Below are 16,831 nucleotides of genomic sequence, written 5' to 3'. Positions count from 1 at the left end.
TCAGATTTGTTTTATAAGTATACAATAAAGAAAGACATTTATATTTTATTGTTCAGATTTAGCTGATTGCATTTTGGTTGAATTCTGTGTCAGCAATAGCCCCACCCAATGCTCCTCATTTACCAAGACTACATTTAAAATAGATTGCAGGGAAGGTTCGATGAAAGAGCATAGATTGGCTGTTTTTCATCTCCTTTCAACAGAACACAAGGCTAAATGTCATCAAAAGCGAACCACAGCTGATGATACCATTTTTTTTCAGGTCAGTAGATTTGATTGTTTTATCTGTTAAAGTTAGTGGATGTTTTACCATGGCTGACCATTTGTAATACATAAAATGATAGCAATCAGCAAGGAAGTGACTTATTGATAGCCCCGTGAAAATTATATTGCAGCAATAGATTGGACTTGGGAAAAATACACACAGATGTGTGTCTGGTTGGAGGTTAAAGCATTTCTCAGGCAGGGCGATCAATTTCAGTAAAGAGCACAGTTAATCTGGCTCATTGAAAGGAGCTATCAGTGTAAATTCAACCTCTTGATGTATATATTTATTTAGACACTTTAGGAAAGATGCAGAGGGGTTTGGAGATGCTGATTAAATTATATTGTTGATGTATGCTGGGTTCACAGCTTCCCTCTGCAAGAGTACTACTGTTATTAGTACAAACGATGTTCCTGCACAGATCCATATTGCGTCCTTCAAAGTGAACAGGTGCCGATATATTTCCTTTCGATGAAGTTTTATATTTCAAAGCTTAATCCTTGGGTCTTAAACTGAGCGCTACAATAAATGTGAGACCTACAACCCCTCTCCCAATTGCTTTACTAGATGGTGAGAACCCATCCTGAGCAAAAGTTTGATCAATGCTGTATTTGAAATACAAATCCTAAGCATTCTAGAATTAAGAATAAAGGATACAAAGTAAGAAGTTAAAAAGAACAATTGTACTTTTCTATAATCGTTACCTGGGTTTCTTAAAATTGTAGCTATATGGACTCTTAAACACCGGACATGCAGGATTTTTATGATTAAAGTTCTTCATTGTAAGTTTTGACATTATATGGATCTAACAATTAATCATATTTTGGACATGAAGTTTGATTAAGTGTACATATATTAATCCTCTACATTTTCTGATTCTTGATTGCTGCAGTCATAGAGGCTTGAGTTATATTTTGTATAGGTATTGATATTCATGGGTGCAGTGAATGTACTTAGTAGGGGGCCCAAAACCAATTTTACTGGTAGCTTCATTTTCATTTGATTGAAACTCTGCAAGCATTGACTCAATACTACAAAATAGCTCACCGATCAGGGAAGGCTGGAAATTTGCTGGCTCCCCTATAGCGCTATGACAGATGTAATGAAATGAAATGCCTCTGTGTGTGAGTGTGTATGTGTGTGTTTGTGCACAGATGGTGGAAAGTGGACAGGAGTGAAGTTAGATGGGAAACTGAGGAAGAAGGGTGAGTTTGCAGAGTTGTGGATACCACAAATTGTTTCTGAAAATTCCAGAGTGCTTTATGCGTCATAGGACACCTAATCTCCATATTCAAAATTATCTTTACCCTGAAATAAAAGTAATAGCCTCCCTTTTCAGAATTTAACCTTAGATGATGGCAGCTACCTCCCTGATATAAAATAAGCCATCACTGACCCAAATCGTACTTAAGCCATGACAATCATATCTATGGCAGAAAGGGGAGGCTATAAACTTGGCCTGTGGTGATGTAGACTGGTGCGGAATAACAGATGGAAACCCTGATTTCTGTGCTGTAATATTTTCTGATGTGACATGAGTAGGGTTTTTATGTTGAACAGTAGGCACCAAGCAGTGATGTAGAATAGAGGGAGCTGGGAATTCAACTTCCCAGACAACCTCGACATACCGCGTTTTATCACTGCCGAATAGGACAATGGATGACACCACGATAAGACCATAAGACAGCAGAATAGAATTAGGCCATTCATCTCATTAATCATCTGCACCATTTGATTTTGTTTGAGTTATTATCCCTCTTAACCCCACTCTCCTACCTTCTACCCGTAAACTTTTAGGCCCTTAAACAAGAAGCTATCGATCTCCTCTTTAAAAATACCCAATGACTTCGCTGTATGTGGCAATGAATTCCCCGGATTCACCATCTTTGTGCTAAAGAAATTTCTCCTTATCTCAGTTCTAAAGGGATGTCTTTGTATCCTGAGGCTGCACCCTCTCATTCTAGACTACCCCACTATTGGAAATATCTTCTTAATGTCATTCTGTCTAGACCATGCAGTATTTGACAGTTTTCAATGAGATCCCACCTCATTCTTCTAAACTCCAGATACAGAGCCATCAAACGCTCCTCATACGTTAACCTTTTCATTTCCAGGATTATTCTTGTGAACTTATTCTAGGCCCTCTCCAATGCCATCAAATCCTTTCTTTGATAAGGAGCTCAAAACAGTTTGTGATACCGAATATGGACTGACTAATGTCTTATAAAGCCTTGGCATTACATCCTTGCTTTTATATTCCAGTCATCTCAAAATGAATGCCACATTGCTTTTGGTTCCTTACTACTGACTCAACCTGCGGGTTAACCTTTGGGAAGTCCTGCACAAGGACTCCCAAAACCCTTTGCACCTCTGATTTCTGAATTTGCTCCCTGCTTTTATTCCTTCTACAAAAGATCATGACCATACACTTCTCTACACCGTATTTCATCTGCCATTTCTCTTTCCCCTTTTTTCCTAATCTGTCCAAGTCCTACAGACTTCCTGCTTCCTCAATGCTGCCTGTCCCTCCACCTATCTTTGTATCATCCTCAACTGTGGCCACAAAGCCATTAATTCCATCATCCAGATCATTGATACATAGTATGGAAAGATCCCTGGTCAAAAAGATCCTTGCAGAACACCACTGGTCACTGGAAGCCAACTAGAAAAGGCCCCTTTTATTCCCACTCTTTCCCTCCTGCCAGTTAACCAATGCTGCATCAATGCCAGTATCTTTCCTGTAATACCATGGGCTCTTATCTTTTTAGTAGCCTCATGTCTGACACACTGTCAAAAACCTCCTAATAATTCCAGTAAACAGCATCCACTGACATTTCTTTATCTGTCCTGCCTGTTATTTCCTCAAAAAATTCCAACTGATTTTCCTTAAGGAAACCATGCTAACTTCAGCCTATTTTTTCATGTACCATGTGCACCAAAACCTCATTCCTAATAATGGACTCCAACATCTCACAAACCACTGAAGTCAGGCTACCTGGTCTATAATTTCCATTCTTCTGCCTTCCTCCCTTCTTAAAGAGTAGAGTGGTATTTGTAATTTTCCAATTCAGTGGAACCACTTCAGAAATCTAGTGATTCTTGAAAGATCACTATTAATGCCTCCACAATCTCTTTAGCTGTCTTTTTCAGAACCCTGAGGTGTGGCCCATCTAGTACAGGTAACTTATTTACCTTCAGTTCTTTCAGCTTCCCAAGCACCTTAATAGCGACTGCACTCATTTCTGCACCTTCTTTACGCTCTTGAATATCTGGCATTCTGCTGGCATCTGATGCAGAATGCATGCACATTTTCTTTGTACTGTGTCATTTTCCATTCTTGCCTCTCTTTTAATCTTTATATATCTGAAAAAATCTTATGTATTTTCTTGTGTTGATACTTTTATATAATTGGCTAGCTTACCTTCATATTTCATCTTTTGTCTCCTTATTGCCTTTTCTGTTGTCTTCTTATGGTTTCCAAAAACTTTGAAATCCTCTATCTTCTCACTCAATTTTGCAGTATTGTATGCACCCTGTTCTGTTTTTATGCTGTCTCTGACTTCCCTTGTCTGCCACAGTTGCCTCAATGTCTTTTTAGAATGCTTCTTTCTCTTTGAAATGAACTGATCCTGCCACTTCTGAATTACTTAGAGAAACTCTAGCCATTGCTGTTCTACTATCATCCTTGATAGTATCCCCTTCCAATCAACTTTGAATAGCTTATCTCTCATGCATCTGTAGTTCTTTTTATGCCATTGCAATACTAATACATCTGATTTTAACTTCTCCTCTCGAACTGCAGGCTATATTTTATCATATTATGATCACTGTTTCCTAAAGGTACTTTAATTTCCCTCATCAAATCTGATTCATTACACAACACCCAATTCACAATAGTCTTCTCCCTGGTGAGCTCAATCACAAGCTGCTCTAAAAAAACATCTCATGGGCATTCTACAAATTCCTTATCTTGGGATTCAGTACCAATATGATTTTCCCAATCTACCTGCATATGAAAACCCCCATGATCATCAGCACATTACCCTTTTTTACATGCCTTCCCTAGTTCCCTCTGCAATTTGTATTCCACATCCTGAACACTGTTTGGAGGCCTTTATATAATTATCATCAGGATCTTTTTACTTCCTTCCCACATGGATTCTACATCTTCTGATCCTATGTCATTCTTTATGAAGGATTTGGTTTTTTTTGCTAACAGAGACACCCCACCCACTCTGCCCACTTGCCTGTCCTTACAATCTGTCTTTACATCTCACTGGTTCTACACTCATCTCTGGAGTATGTGGAAAATAAGGACGCCTTACTGTATGCTAGCATACTGTTTATAACTACAACTCCCAGCTTCATTTCTATTATTCCAAGCAAACTCATCTCCAAGCTCATAGACAGGGGACACATCCCTTTGCAACTAGATCCTTGATTGCCAACAGACTGCAAACAGTAAGGACAGGCTACTCAATATCCTTATCTAATAAAGGGTCTTCAACTACACTCTCTTCACCCCATGCACTCACAATTGTGTGGCTAGATTCTTCTCTATCTCCATTTACAAGTTTGCAGACGATACCAATGTAGTTAACTGTATCTCAAATAGCAATGTGTTTGAGTGCAGGGAGGAGATAGAGGGAGAAGGGACATGGTGGCATGACCCTCTTTTTCCCTCAATGTCAGCAAATTAAATGAGCTGACCACTGACTTCAAGAAATGGAATGGTGTATGGCTTCTGTTTACATCAACAATGGTGATTTTTGAATGTTTCAGATCTTCAAGAGAATTGCGGACCAAGCTTCTTCAACCAGAGGGTAGTGTAACTGTGGCATTCATTGCCACTGATGGAAGTAAAGGCAAAGACAGTGGGTATATGTAAAGCAGAGGTTGATAGGTTCTTGATTGGTGAGAGTGTCAAAGGCTACGGGGAGAAGGTGTAGGAATCAGACATGATCAATGAGCCAAATGGTCTAATTCTGTTCCTCTGTCTCATGGTTTTATGCTATAGCTCAGTATATCATGGAAGCCAGCCTTTTCTCAATGGACTCTGTCTCTACTTTTCATTAGTCGATAAAGCAGCCAACATAATCAAGTCACTCTCTCCACCCCACAATCCTAGATATTCTTTCTGCTTCCCTGTTCCATTGGGCTGAAGGTACAAAATCTGAACGTACGTGTCACCAAATGTCTATACTACTGTTAATAAACTATTGATAGGTCACCGAGTATGGTATGAACTGACTGACCTCTCAATCCACGTTACTATGGCTTTAGACCTTTTTCTCTATATGCACTTGACTTCCTCTGTAACTGTAACATCTAATTCTGCATTATGTTATTGTTTCCCCTTGTACTATGACAATGACTTGATGAAGCAATCTGCATGGACGTCATGCAGGGCAAAGTTTCTCACAATAGCTCAGTACATGTGACAATAATAAACCAATTATTGCAAGTTCATAGTTCTCCAAAAGTGCCATCACAGGTGAACTGGGTAATAAAGAAGTCTTTAGGCATGACGGCCGATATCAGTCATGGTACTGAGTATAGAAGTTGGGATGTTACTTTGCAGTTGTAGAAGAGTTTGGTAAGGGCAATTTTGGAATACTGTGTTCAGTTTTAGTTACCTTGCCATAGGAAAGATGATATTCAGCTGGAAAAAGTGTAGAGGAGATTTATGAGGATGTTGCCGGGTCTTGAGAGTGTCAAGTTATGGAGAGAGGTTGAGCAGATTGGGACTTTATTCTTCGGAACATAGGGGAATAAGGGGTGATCTAACAGAGGAGTAAGAAATCATGAGGGTGATAAGGTGAATCTGCACCATCGTGGAGGCAAAGGGTAAAATAAGTGGAGAGAGATTTAATAGAAACCTGAGGGGCAACTTTTTCACTTCAAGGTGGTCAGTTAATTGAATGAGCTCCCAGAGGACATGGTTGAGGAAGGTACATTAACAACAATCAATAAACACCTGGACTGGGACATGGATAGGAAAAGTTTAGGGAGATTTGAGTCAAATGCTGATAAATGGATGTAATTATATAGGAATTTTGGTCAGCGTGGATTAGTTGGGCAGAAGGGCTTGTTCCATGCTGTATAACAATGTGACTTTATGAATTCTATCTGTTTATCTCATCAAAACAAAGCATTGCTAATAAGTCAGTGCCAGTTCTCAGAATGTTAGAACTCTTCAGTGGAAAATCTCTCATTGAGATTCTTCTCTAAAATGTGCCTGGAGTTAAAATCAACAATCTGCTTGATCAAAATAATGAAGAATCTGTTCTCATTAAATGAACATAGAGATTATATTATGCCAGCAAACTGATTGTGGTGGCTGGTTTATTGTGTAATTTTCTGATCTAACCATTGAATAGTTAAATGTGATGAGATACAAGACCAGGCAGGCAACTCTTAATTCCCTGTCATACTCAGTTTTAGTCATCAATACTATAGCCATACTGTAGATTTTTTAAATAATATGTAATTTATTGAAAGAAAATTAGAAAAATTGCAAAATTCATTCAGATTGATACAATCCTTAAATATTGAGATAGCAGAATTAATAGATGAACATAGAACACTGATTGATAATGCCAATTATTGAGTTAGAATACCATTGCTGAAACTCTTGTTCCCTGAAAATTATGGCCATACAAATAGTATAATATTCATCTACATTGAATTTGATTTTACTGTCTTAAGGTTTGCAAGGATTTTGGTGTCATCTGCAAACTAATTGCCTGGTCTCCTGAAAGTACTTCTGAAGGTCAAGCTTAAAGGCAGAATAAAGGATTCATGACAGGATTTGTAACAGCCTGGAGGAACGGAGGATTGTTTGGGTTCACATCCGTAGATCTCTCAAAGTTGTAGTGTAAATTGATAGGGTGGTTGAGAAGGTGTGTAGTTGAGGGGTTGTGTCAAGAGCCATGCGGTAATATTGCAGCTCTGTAAAACCCTGGTTTGACCACACTTGGAGTATTGGGTTCAGTTTGGGCCGCATTATAGAGAGGATATGGAAGCTTTAGAGAGTGCACAGAAGAGATTTACCAGGATAATGCCTGGATTAGACAGCATGTCTTATGAGTCTAGGTTGAGCAAGCTAGGGCTTCTTTTCTTTGGAGAGACAGAGCATGACAGGTGACTTGATAGATGTGTTCAAATACATAGATCAACTGGACAGCCAAAGACTTTCTACTAAGGTGGCAATGGTTCATAAAAAGGGACATAGCTTTATAGTGATGGAAGGATGGTACAGAGGGGCAGGCAAAGGCTGTTTTTTTTACACAGAGAGTGGTAGGTGTGTGTAATGAACTGCCAGGGCGATGATAGATGCAGGTGTATTAGGGACATTTAAGGGACACTTTGATAGGCACATGGATGAAGGAAAATTGTAGAGCTATATGGGAGGGAAGGGTTAGTTCAATCTTGCAGTAGGTTAAAGGATTGGCACAACATCATGGGCCAAAGGGCCAGTACTGTTCTATATTTTGATATTAAGTTTTGAGAACAGCAGTTACAGATTTGATTGCTGGGGAAAATCATTAGTGACATATTTACAGTCTGAATTATGTTCAGCACCTTCTAAACTTGAGGAATACATTTGGAAATAAGATGTAGTTGATACCTCAGGTTTCAAATTTCTACCAACTTTACAGGTCTGAAGAAATCTAGTCTGTAGATTGTATTGTATGATGAGATTCCAGGTTGCCAGTCTCCACTAGATCTTCCTCAAACTTCATCCCATGAGGAAATAAATTTATTTTGTTCAGCATAAAAACAGAAAATGCTGAACATTTGCAACAGGACTGACAATGTTTTAGGACAGTGAGCTCTCATCAGGTCATATTAATTCTGTCTCCCCTTCTATTGTTGCTGCCTGACCTGCTGAGTAGTCCCAGCATTACTGAATTTTTGTTTCAGGTTTTCAGAGTCTGTATATTTTGCTTTTGGCTTACTGTTCCTTGGATGTCATGTTATGAATTTCTAATCGTTTTTCTTTCCTTATTATCACAAATCTTATATAATCCCTTCCAATAAATTTCCAATAATAGATGTCAGTCTGTTGATCTCTTTAGTAATAATGTGTTTCAAATGGAATGTCACTCATTTTGAATGTGATCATTATCTATGTTAATGGAACCTGATTGAAAGTAGTGATTTCGCATCTCTACTGTAAGTAGTGAACCTAAAAATCAGTTCAAATCTGTGCTACTGTGTTCTGTGTGATTCTTAATGGCCTTGGAGAGATTTTGACTTCTGACAAAATTAAAATTACTGATATATTTCTCCAGAGATCTCCACTTTAGTGGCTATTTATTGTCACCTTCAGCTGCATATGATATTTCACTTTGGTCTACTGTGAGTTAAAATGTCATGAGTGTGCTGACCTATCTCTGGGAATTCTACAGTAATGATTTGTATTGTTTTGCTATTGCCCTTTTAAACTCAGGGCATATGTATAGCACATTTATTGGCAGCACATGATCTGTCTGTCGAATACGTGAAATAGTATTAAACTACAGGATTATGTTTGTGTTATCACAGACACAAATTAGCAGGAGTTGGTGACATTGCATACTGGTCATGTTGGATTAAATATAAAGTAGATATATCCACCAAATGTGGTCCACAGTGTACTTCACATAGGATATTTATATCTTTACCATGAATTTATTGAGTAATGCCATTAGAGTGATGTGAGATTTATTTTTAATGCTAAATTGGTCAGCATTGCAATTGTATGCTCTCTCTAAGGAGTAATTTCCAGTAATAGTGTCAGTGATGTTAAATGAGCTATTACCCTCCCCCCATAAAGCCAAAGAGTTTTAAATATAGAAACTTCTAATATGATCATGGTTGCCCATTGCACTGAAGTCAATTAAGTGCCTGACACTGCTTTTCTTCAGAGGCTGAGTTGTAATATATTCCCTCATTACCTAATGTGATCCAATGCAGGCACAAACTAAGCTTGTTTGGACACAAATTTTCATTTAAATTAGTTGGCCTCCCCCATAATGCAGCTGTAGCATCCGTGAAGTGATCCAGACACATTTGGAACATAGTCACAATGCAGTTGATGGATGAAAACAAAACAAGGCCATGTACAATGCCTTCTACTATCCTGACACTGGCTGCTGAAACAGTAATGGAGTTGATATCTAATCACTACAATCAATCTTTAACAATTAGTCTGCAACACACTGAGATGCAGGGATGAGTGCAGCCCACTAGTCATAAAAGCTCTGGGAGCCTGTGATTGAAAGTTGCTGTTTCTCGCAGATTCCTGAGCTGATTGTTCGGAATTCACTTTTGTAAGATATGAAAACATGATTGTGCTTTGTTCTAACATCAGACTCAATATTAAACGGCATTACGGTGGTTCACATCCAGAAGCAGGGATTGAAACAAGACGTGATTCCAGACAGACTCTCACTCACTTCAGCACAGTCTCTTACACTTTGCTGCACAACAGTCAGAGAAGGATTTTAGTTCCTAAAGGGACACATCCCATGGCAACACTCAAAATGCCTTCAATGGTACAACACTGTACATGATAATAGAGGAAAAATCTGTGAACTAGAATAAATTATATAGAGTTAAATTAAATAACTGGTGCTAAAATAGAAATTAAAAAATAAGTTGTGAGGTAGTGTTCATGAGTTCAATGTCCATTAAGAAATCGGATGGCAGAGGGGAAGAAGCTGTTCCTGAATTGCTGAGTGTATGTCTTCACATTTCTGTACCTCCTTTCTGATGGTAACAGTGAGAAGAGGGCATGTTCTGGACGACGGGGGTCCTTAAGGAGATATAAGACACTCTGACATTCACTTAACGAATGACAAAAGTGCTGGCCAGTGAGATATTAGGCATTAGAGAAATGTCCTATTCACCAGGACAACTAAAAGACCCACCAGGTTCATCTTAAGAAAAGCTTAGCAGAAGATAGTGCGCCTAGGGACAGGGAAAGACAGCAGCCATGTGTTTATCCAATCTGGAGCACTGAAATAAATTTCATAGACACAAGAGATTCTGCAGATATGCGAAATCTTGAGCGACACACACAAAATTCTGGAGGAACCCATCAGGTTAGGCATCATTTATGGATAGGAACAATCTGTTCCTCACCCCTCATAACCTCATGACCTAATTAACACCTCCCTCTGGTTCCCCTCCTCATTCCCTTTAATCCATGGTCCACTGTCCCCTCCTAGTAGATCTGTTCGTCAGCCCCTTACCTCTTCCACCTCCCCTCCTAGCTTCTTACTTCACCCTTCCTCCCCCACCCGTGCCCATTCCCTGTTGTCCTTACCCTCAAGCTTTGGCATTCAGCACATTATTCTCAGTAAACTTTGCCATCCACAAGGGAATGCTACCACTAAGCTCATCTCTCCCTCCACCTCCTGCCACCTCCACTCACCAATTTCCGCAGGGATCGCTCTCCGTGTGACTCATTTGTCTATTCGTCCCTCCCCACTGATCTCCCTCCTGGCATTTATCCTGAAAGCAGGAAAAGTGCTGCACCTGCCCATTCACCGCCTCTCTCATCACCATTCGGGCCCCAAACAGTTCTTCCTGGTAAACTGGAAACAGTACCCAGTGCACCCCATGCAGCCTCCTGTGCATCGGGGAGACCCAATGTAGATTGAGGGACTGCTCCATCAAGTGCCTTTGCTTTGTCTGCCACAAAAAGTGGGATTTCCCGGTCGCCACCCATTTCAATACTTCAACACATTCCCATTCTGGTATGTAGGTTCATGGCCTCCTCTGTTACCATGATGAAGCTACACTCAGATTGGAAGAGCAGCATCTATATTCATACCAGGTAAAATCCAATCTGATGGTTAGAACATTAATTTATTGCACTTCCAGTAATCTCTCCCCACCCCTCCTTCTCCCTTTGTCCATTTCCCGTTCTGACTCCTCTCTTAAGCTTTCAACCATGATCCATTCTTCTCTCCTAATAGATTATTTCTTCTTCAGCCCTTTACCTCTTCCAGCTTCTCATTTCATCCATCTTCCCACTCGCTTGGTTGAAAAGTCCTGGCCATGAAACTTTGACTGTTTATTCACTTCGCTAGATTCTGCCCTACCTGCTAAGTTCCTCCAGCACTTTGTGTCTATTCCATGGCATAAGCTGTTCTGTTCACTTTTGCACAACTTGTAAACTATGGAAGGTTTCTGAACAGTTTGTAGTTACTTATGAAGCTTTTAACAGATTTTATGTAAGGAGGGCAAAAATCTCCTAGTGAGTTTGACATGCAACAATTCAGTGGGTCAAACAACATCTGTGAGAGGAAAGGAATTGGCAACATTTCAGATTGAAATCCTGCAACAGGATCATGAGTGTATCAGTATGATGTGCTCGTGGCTTCACTGTCCAAGATTTGGTGATACTGAGTTTCAAGATGCAGTTTAGTGTGAATTGAAACAGGCATAAAAAGACAGTACACAGCTAATGAAATCATTAGATATACACCTAATGCAGGCAAAAGATTAGATGCTTTAACATGGATTGCAACATAAAATGACTGATTATAGTTTTCTGATTGATGTGATGTCACCCAGAAATGACTTCTGGTGAAATGTGCTCAAAGTGAAATCAGATTTTGCATGATAAATCTATAAAAATTACACTGTACTATCCAAATTCTTGTCTGCTATCCTTACCATACTTCATATCTCAGATTACTTATGTAGCATATTCCCAAAAATGATGTCCTGGGAGTAATTTTTAATTTACATTTGAATAAATCTATACTGCCTGCTTCCCTATGAGCCAGTTCCACTGATTTTTTACTTGCTCAGTGAAATAATAATTCCATATTTTAGAATTGAAATTCCTTTGAACGTAAAGTGAGGCCTTCTGGTTTCACCATTTGCCCATGATGGAAGTTCTTATTGCCTACTTTGTTTAAACTCCTCAGTAATTTGAAAATAATATCAGTTCTGGACCTTGTTTATTCTGTTATTTATAATCAAAGCCCACATTATTGCTTCTTGTAATCAGTGGCATAGTGGTTGGCATTATTCTGTTACAGCACCAGCTGTAAGATTGGGTTAAATTCCCACCACTGTCTGTAAGGAGTTTATGCATTCTCTCCATGAGGTTTCCTCTCAGCGCTCCGTTTTTCTCCCACATTGCAAAGACAAAAGGTTGGGATAAATAAATAGATAGATAGATAGATAGATACTTTATTCATCCCCATGGGGAAATTCAACTTTTTTTCCAATGTCCCATACACTTGTTGTAGCAAAACTAATTACATACAATACTTAACTCAGTAAAAAAATATGATATGCATCTAAATCACTATCTCAAAAAGCATTAATAATAGCTTTTAAAAAGTTCTTAAGTCCTGGCGGTTGAATTGTAAAGCCTAATGGCATTGGGGAGTATTGACCTCTTCATCCTGTCTGTTGTGGGCTTGTTACATTGGTTCCAGAAGTGTGGTGACACTTGCAGGCAGCTCAACCCAATCCTCGCTGATTTAATTTGATGTAAATAAAGCACTTCACTGCATGATCTGATGTGCATGTGACAGATAAAACTAATCTATATCTTTATCCACGTTATAAACCTTCCAAGCCAAACTCTTTTTTTCCATCAAACTAATTACTGCAATACTTTAGAGTATTGTAATGACCAAAAGAATACAGGATATTCCAAGCATGGCTGAGTAACTGAATTATTAAGTGGAGTTGTGATCTCACCTAGTATTGATCTTTTAACAAAGTCAAAATGATTTTAAATGGACATTTGGACTGGATGTTTTATTGTATGAGGAAACTTCCAGCCACCACTGGTCAATATCTTTCACAACATCTCGCCCATATTGTCAGGTCTCCTTGACTGTCAAATGCTGTGTGCTTCTCTGCATTTCACAGAAAACTCATCAGGGACTAGGCTGCACTTTTCTGGCTGTTGGCTCCTGATATTTTCAAGTTGGAACTGATGTATCTGGAGCATTAGTAAGACATGCCTTTTTCTTGTCTAATAGTCGAACAAAATTAGCTGTTTTGTGCGGTGGTAGCTGAGTGCCAGTCCTTCCCCAAGGCATTTCACAATTCCTAAAGTTACTTTAATGTGCTTGCTGATATCTTGATTGTAATTAAATTGATGCAAGGATATCATGCAACGAGTTTTGAAATGTAGTTCATCAAAGTCACATCTAACCAATCTTAGAGTTTTTTGAAGAAGATGCCAGGAAAGTTGATGAAGGCAAGTCAGTGGCTGTTGTCTACATGAAATTTAGCAAGGTACTTGACAAGGTCCCACATGGGAGTTTGGTCAAGAAGGTTCAGTCACTTGACATTCAAGATGAGGTAGTAAATTGGATTAGACATCGGCTTTGTGTGAGAACCCAGAGGGTGGTAGTAGATGGTTGCCTCTCTGACTGGAAGCTTGTCACTAGTGAAGTGCCAGAACCATGGGTGCTAGATCCATTGTGGTTTGTCACCTATATCAATGTGGTTGACATGAATGTGGTTAACTGGATCAGCAAATTTGCGGATAACACTGGGATTAGGGGTGTAGTGAGCAGCGAGGAAAACTATCAGAGTTTGCAGCCGGATCTGGACCAACTGGAAAATAGGGCTGAAAAATGGCAGATGGAATTTAATACAGACAAATGCAAGGTGTTGCACTTTGATAGGACCAACCAGTAGATCTTGCAGGGTGAACAGTAGGGCACTGAGGAGTGTGTTGGAACAAAGAGATATGGGAATACAGGTCCATATTCTATTGAAAGTGGTGGCACAGGTAGAGAGCTTTTGGCACATCGGCCTTCATAAATCAAAGTACTTGTGTACTGTGTTGATCATCTACCTACAGGAAATATGCAAATAAGGTTGAAAGAATACTGAGAAAATTTACAAGGATGTTGCTGGGACAGTTCCACAACTAGAGGTCATGAGTTAAGGAAGAAAGGTGAAAAGTTTAAGAGGAACATGATGGTTCTTCACTCACCGAGTGGTGAGAGTGTGGAACAAGCTGCCAGCATAATTGGTGCATGCAAGCTCGATTTCAATGTTTAAGAGAAGTTTAGATAGGTACATGGATGTTAGGGATATAAGACCATAAGACATAGGGGCAGAATTAGGCCATTCAGCCCATTGTGTCTGCTCCACCATTCCATCATTGCTGATCTCGGATCCCACTCAACCCCATACACCTGCCTTCTCACCATCTCCCTTGATACCCCGACCGATCAGGAAATGATCAACTTACACCTTAAATATACACACATACTTGGCCTCCAGCACAGTCAGTACAGTGGGTTCCACAGATTCATTGTGCTCTGGCTAAAAAAATCCTCCTTGCCTCTGCTGTAAAGGGTTGCTGCTCAATTTTGAGGCTGTGCCCTTTAGTTCTGTATATCCCCACTATAGGAAACATCCTCTCCAGATCTACCCTATCTAGTTCTTTCAATATTTGGTAGTTTTCAATGGGATCTCCCCCAACTGCATTTTTCTAAATTTCTGTGAGTACAGGTTCAAAGCTGCCAAACGCTCCTCATGTGTTAACCTCTTCATTCCCAGAATCATCTTCATGAACCTTCTCTGGACTCTCTCCAATGACAACACATCCTTTCTGAGATATGGGGCCCAAACTGTTGACAATACTCTAATAAGTGTGGCCTGACTAGTGTCTTCTAAAGCCTCAACATGAAGAGCCAGGATCCTGGTGCAGGTTGATAGGAGTAGGCAGATTAAATGGCAATGACTACTTGGGATGTTTCTGTGCTGTACTTTTCCATGCCTCTATGACTTTATGATGCTAAGGTGTCACTAATCTTTTTAATCCAAATCTTTGCTTAAAATGTGATAATTAGGGGATAAAACAGTCTAACTAGCCTTTGCTATATAAGTGTAATACCTCTTGCATGACAAAGCAAATAGTTGCTAACTGAAATAATGGGCCAGATTGCACTGAAGGACATCTGGTGGGTCTGTAGGTAACCACTAACTCAGAGCAGAGCACGTAGCAATGTGCAGCAACCCCATTGTACATGTTTTACTGCACATAATCATTTTCATGCCCAGATCTTTTCACGTTGTTCTCCATGCTTCCAGTTTATTGTACCGTCCCTGCGCCACGCACAATGTAATTCTTTTCTTTTTGCATTCTTTCTTTCATAATCTTTCTCTCCCATTGTCTTCCTCTTTCATACAACGTCCCTCTGCAAATTCTCTCTTTTTGCTCTTCTAAAACATCACACTAATTTGTTCTCTTTCTCTCTTGATTGTCTCCCTCCCATTGCATGCATGCAGGCACACAGAAACATAAAACTTACTGCCAACAGTTGTTCGCCATAAATCTCAGCACCTTCTCCATTCCAAGTAACGCTGTGTGGCTTGTTAGCTACGACAGAAATTAGCAACAGTAAGTTTGTGCTAGTGGCAGTGGTTACATGTTTTAGTTAAATGAATTCTGAATTGATTTATTGCTTTGGAGTAAGTATGCATGGCTCTTCGCCGATATTGGGCTGTATTTGACAGTTTTATAATTACAGGACTTCAGAAAGCAAAAACAAAATATACCCTTCTATTTATATTACTGTTAAAATTAAATGCAGCTATGAGTGGTATCTTGAGTTGTGCTTCAAGCACATTGGATACCTGTTGTCCATCTGCACACTGGATGATACAGAGTAGTTTAGAAATTGTTTTCTTTTGGAAAGGAAATTATGTAGGGGTTCGTCCCATCCCACAAAATAGGCCTTGGGGCAGTCATTAAAGAGTTGAATCATTGTGGATAGAACTAAGAAACTGCAAGAGTAAAAAGAACTTGATGGGAGTACCCCCAAGCAGTAGTAAGGATGTGCTCTACAAATGACAATAGGAGATTGGGAAAATCAGGTTTGTGCTGGATTCCAGGAAGGGGAATTTCTAGAGTGCCTTTTAAGAGTAGCTTGTGGTTGAGCCCACTAGGGGATCAGCTATTCTGGATTGGGTGTTGAGCAATGAAATAGAATTGCTTAGAGGCTTTAAGGTAAAAGAACCCTGAGGGGCACGTGATCATAGCATAATCAAATTCACCCATAAATTTGTGAAGGAGAAGCTAAAGTTACATGTATCAGTATTACAGTGGAGTAATGGGAATTACACAGGCATGAGAAAGGAATTGGCCAGAACTGATTGGAAAAGACCACTAGCAGGGATGATGGCAGATCAGTCATGGCTGGAATTCCTGGAAGCAAGTTGAAAGACATAGGGTATATACTTCCCAAAGAGCAAGTAGTATTCTAAAGGAAAGGTGACATGACCGTGGCTAAAAGGGAAATCAAAGCCAACACAAAAACCAAAGAGAGAAGAAGTAATAGAGCAAAAAATTAGTGAGAAATTTGAAGATTGGGAAGCTTTTAAAAACTGACAGAAGGCAGCTAAAAAAAGATCATTAAAAAGGTAGAGATGGAATACAAAAGTAACCTAGCCAATAATATTAAAGAGGATACCAATAGTTTCTTCAGATACATAGGTCCAAAAGAGAGTCAAGAATGGATATGGGACCACTGGAAAATGATGCCAGAGAGGTAGTAATGAGGGACCATGAAATGGCAG

General features: G+C 39.5%; 1 protein-coding gene across 14 annotated transcripts in view; it reads left to right on the top strand.

The window, feature by feature from the left end:
• Nucleotides 1-16,831, top strand: part of LOC140729646 (leucine-rich repeat-containing protein 4C-like) — a 1,048,826-nt gene that overhangs the window by 670,059 nt on the left and 361,936 nt on the right. The window contains exon 6 of one of the 14 annotated variants that reach the window (XM_073049648.1): nucleotides 144-262. The exons of the other annotated variants lie outside the window; for them this stretch is intronic. The gene's annotated coding sequence lies outside the window, so the exon portion shown is untranslated. The remainder of the gene's footprint in view (nucleotides 1-143; nucleotides 263-16,831) is intronic. 14 annotated transcript variants of the gene reach the window in all.

The sequence above is a fragment of the Hemitrygon akajei genome, chromosome 6 (genome assembly GCF_048418815.1).
Source record: "Hemitrygon akajei chromosome 6, sHemAka1.3, whole genome shotgun sequence".
Taxonomy (NCBI): domain Eukaryota; kingdom Metazoa; phylum Chordata; class Chondrichthyes; order Myliobatiformes; family Dasyatidae; genus Hemitrygon; species Hemitrygon akajei.
Note: the sequence above shows the minus strand (reverse complement) of the source record. Positions and strands in the feature narration are given on the sequence as shown.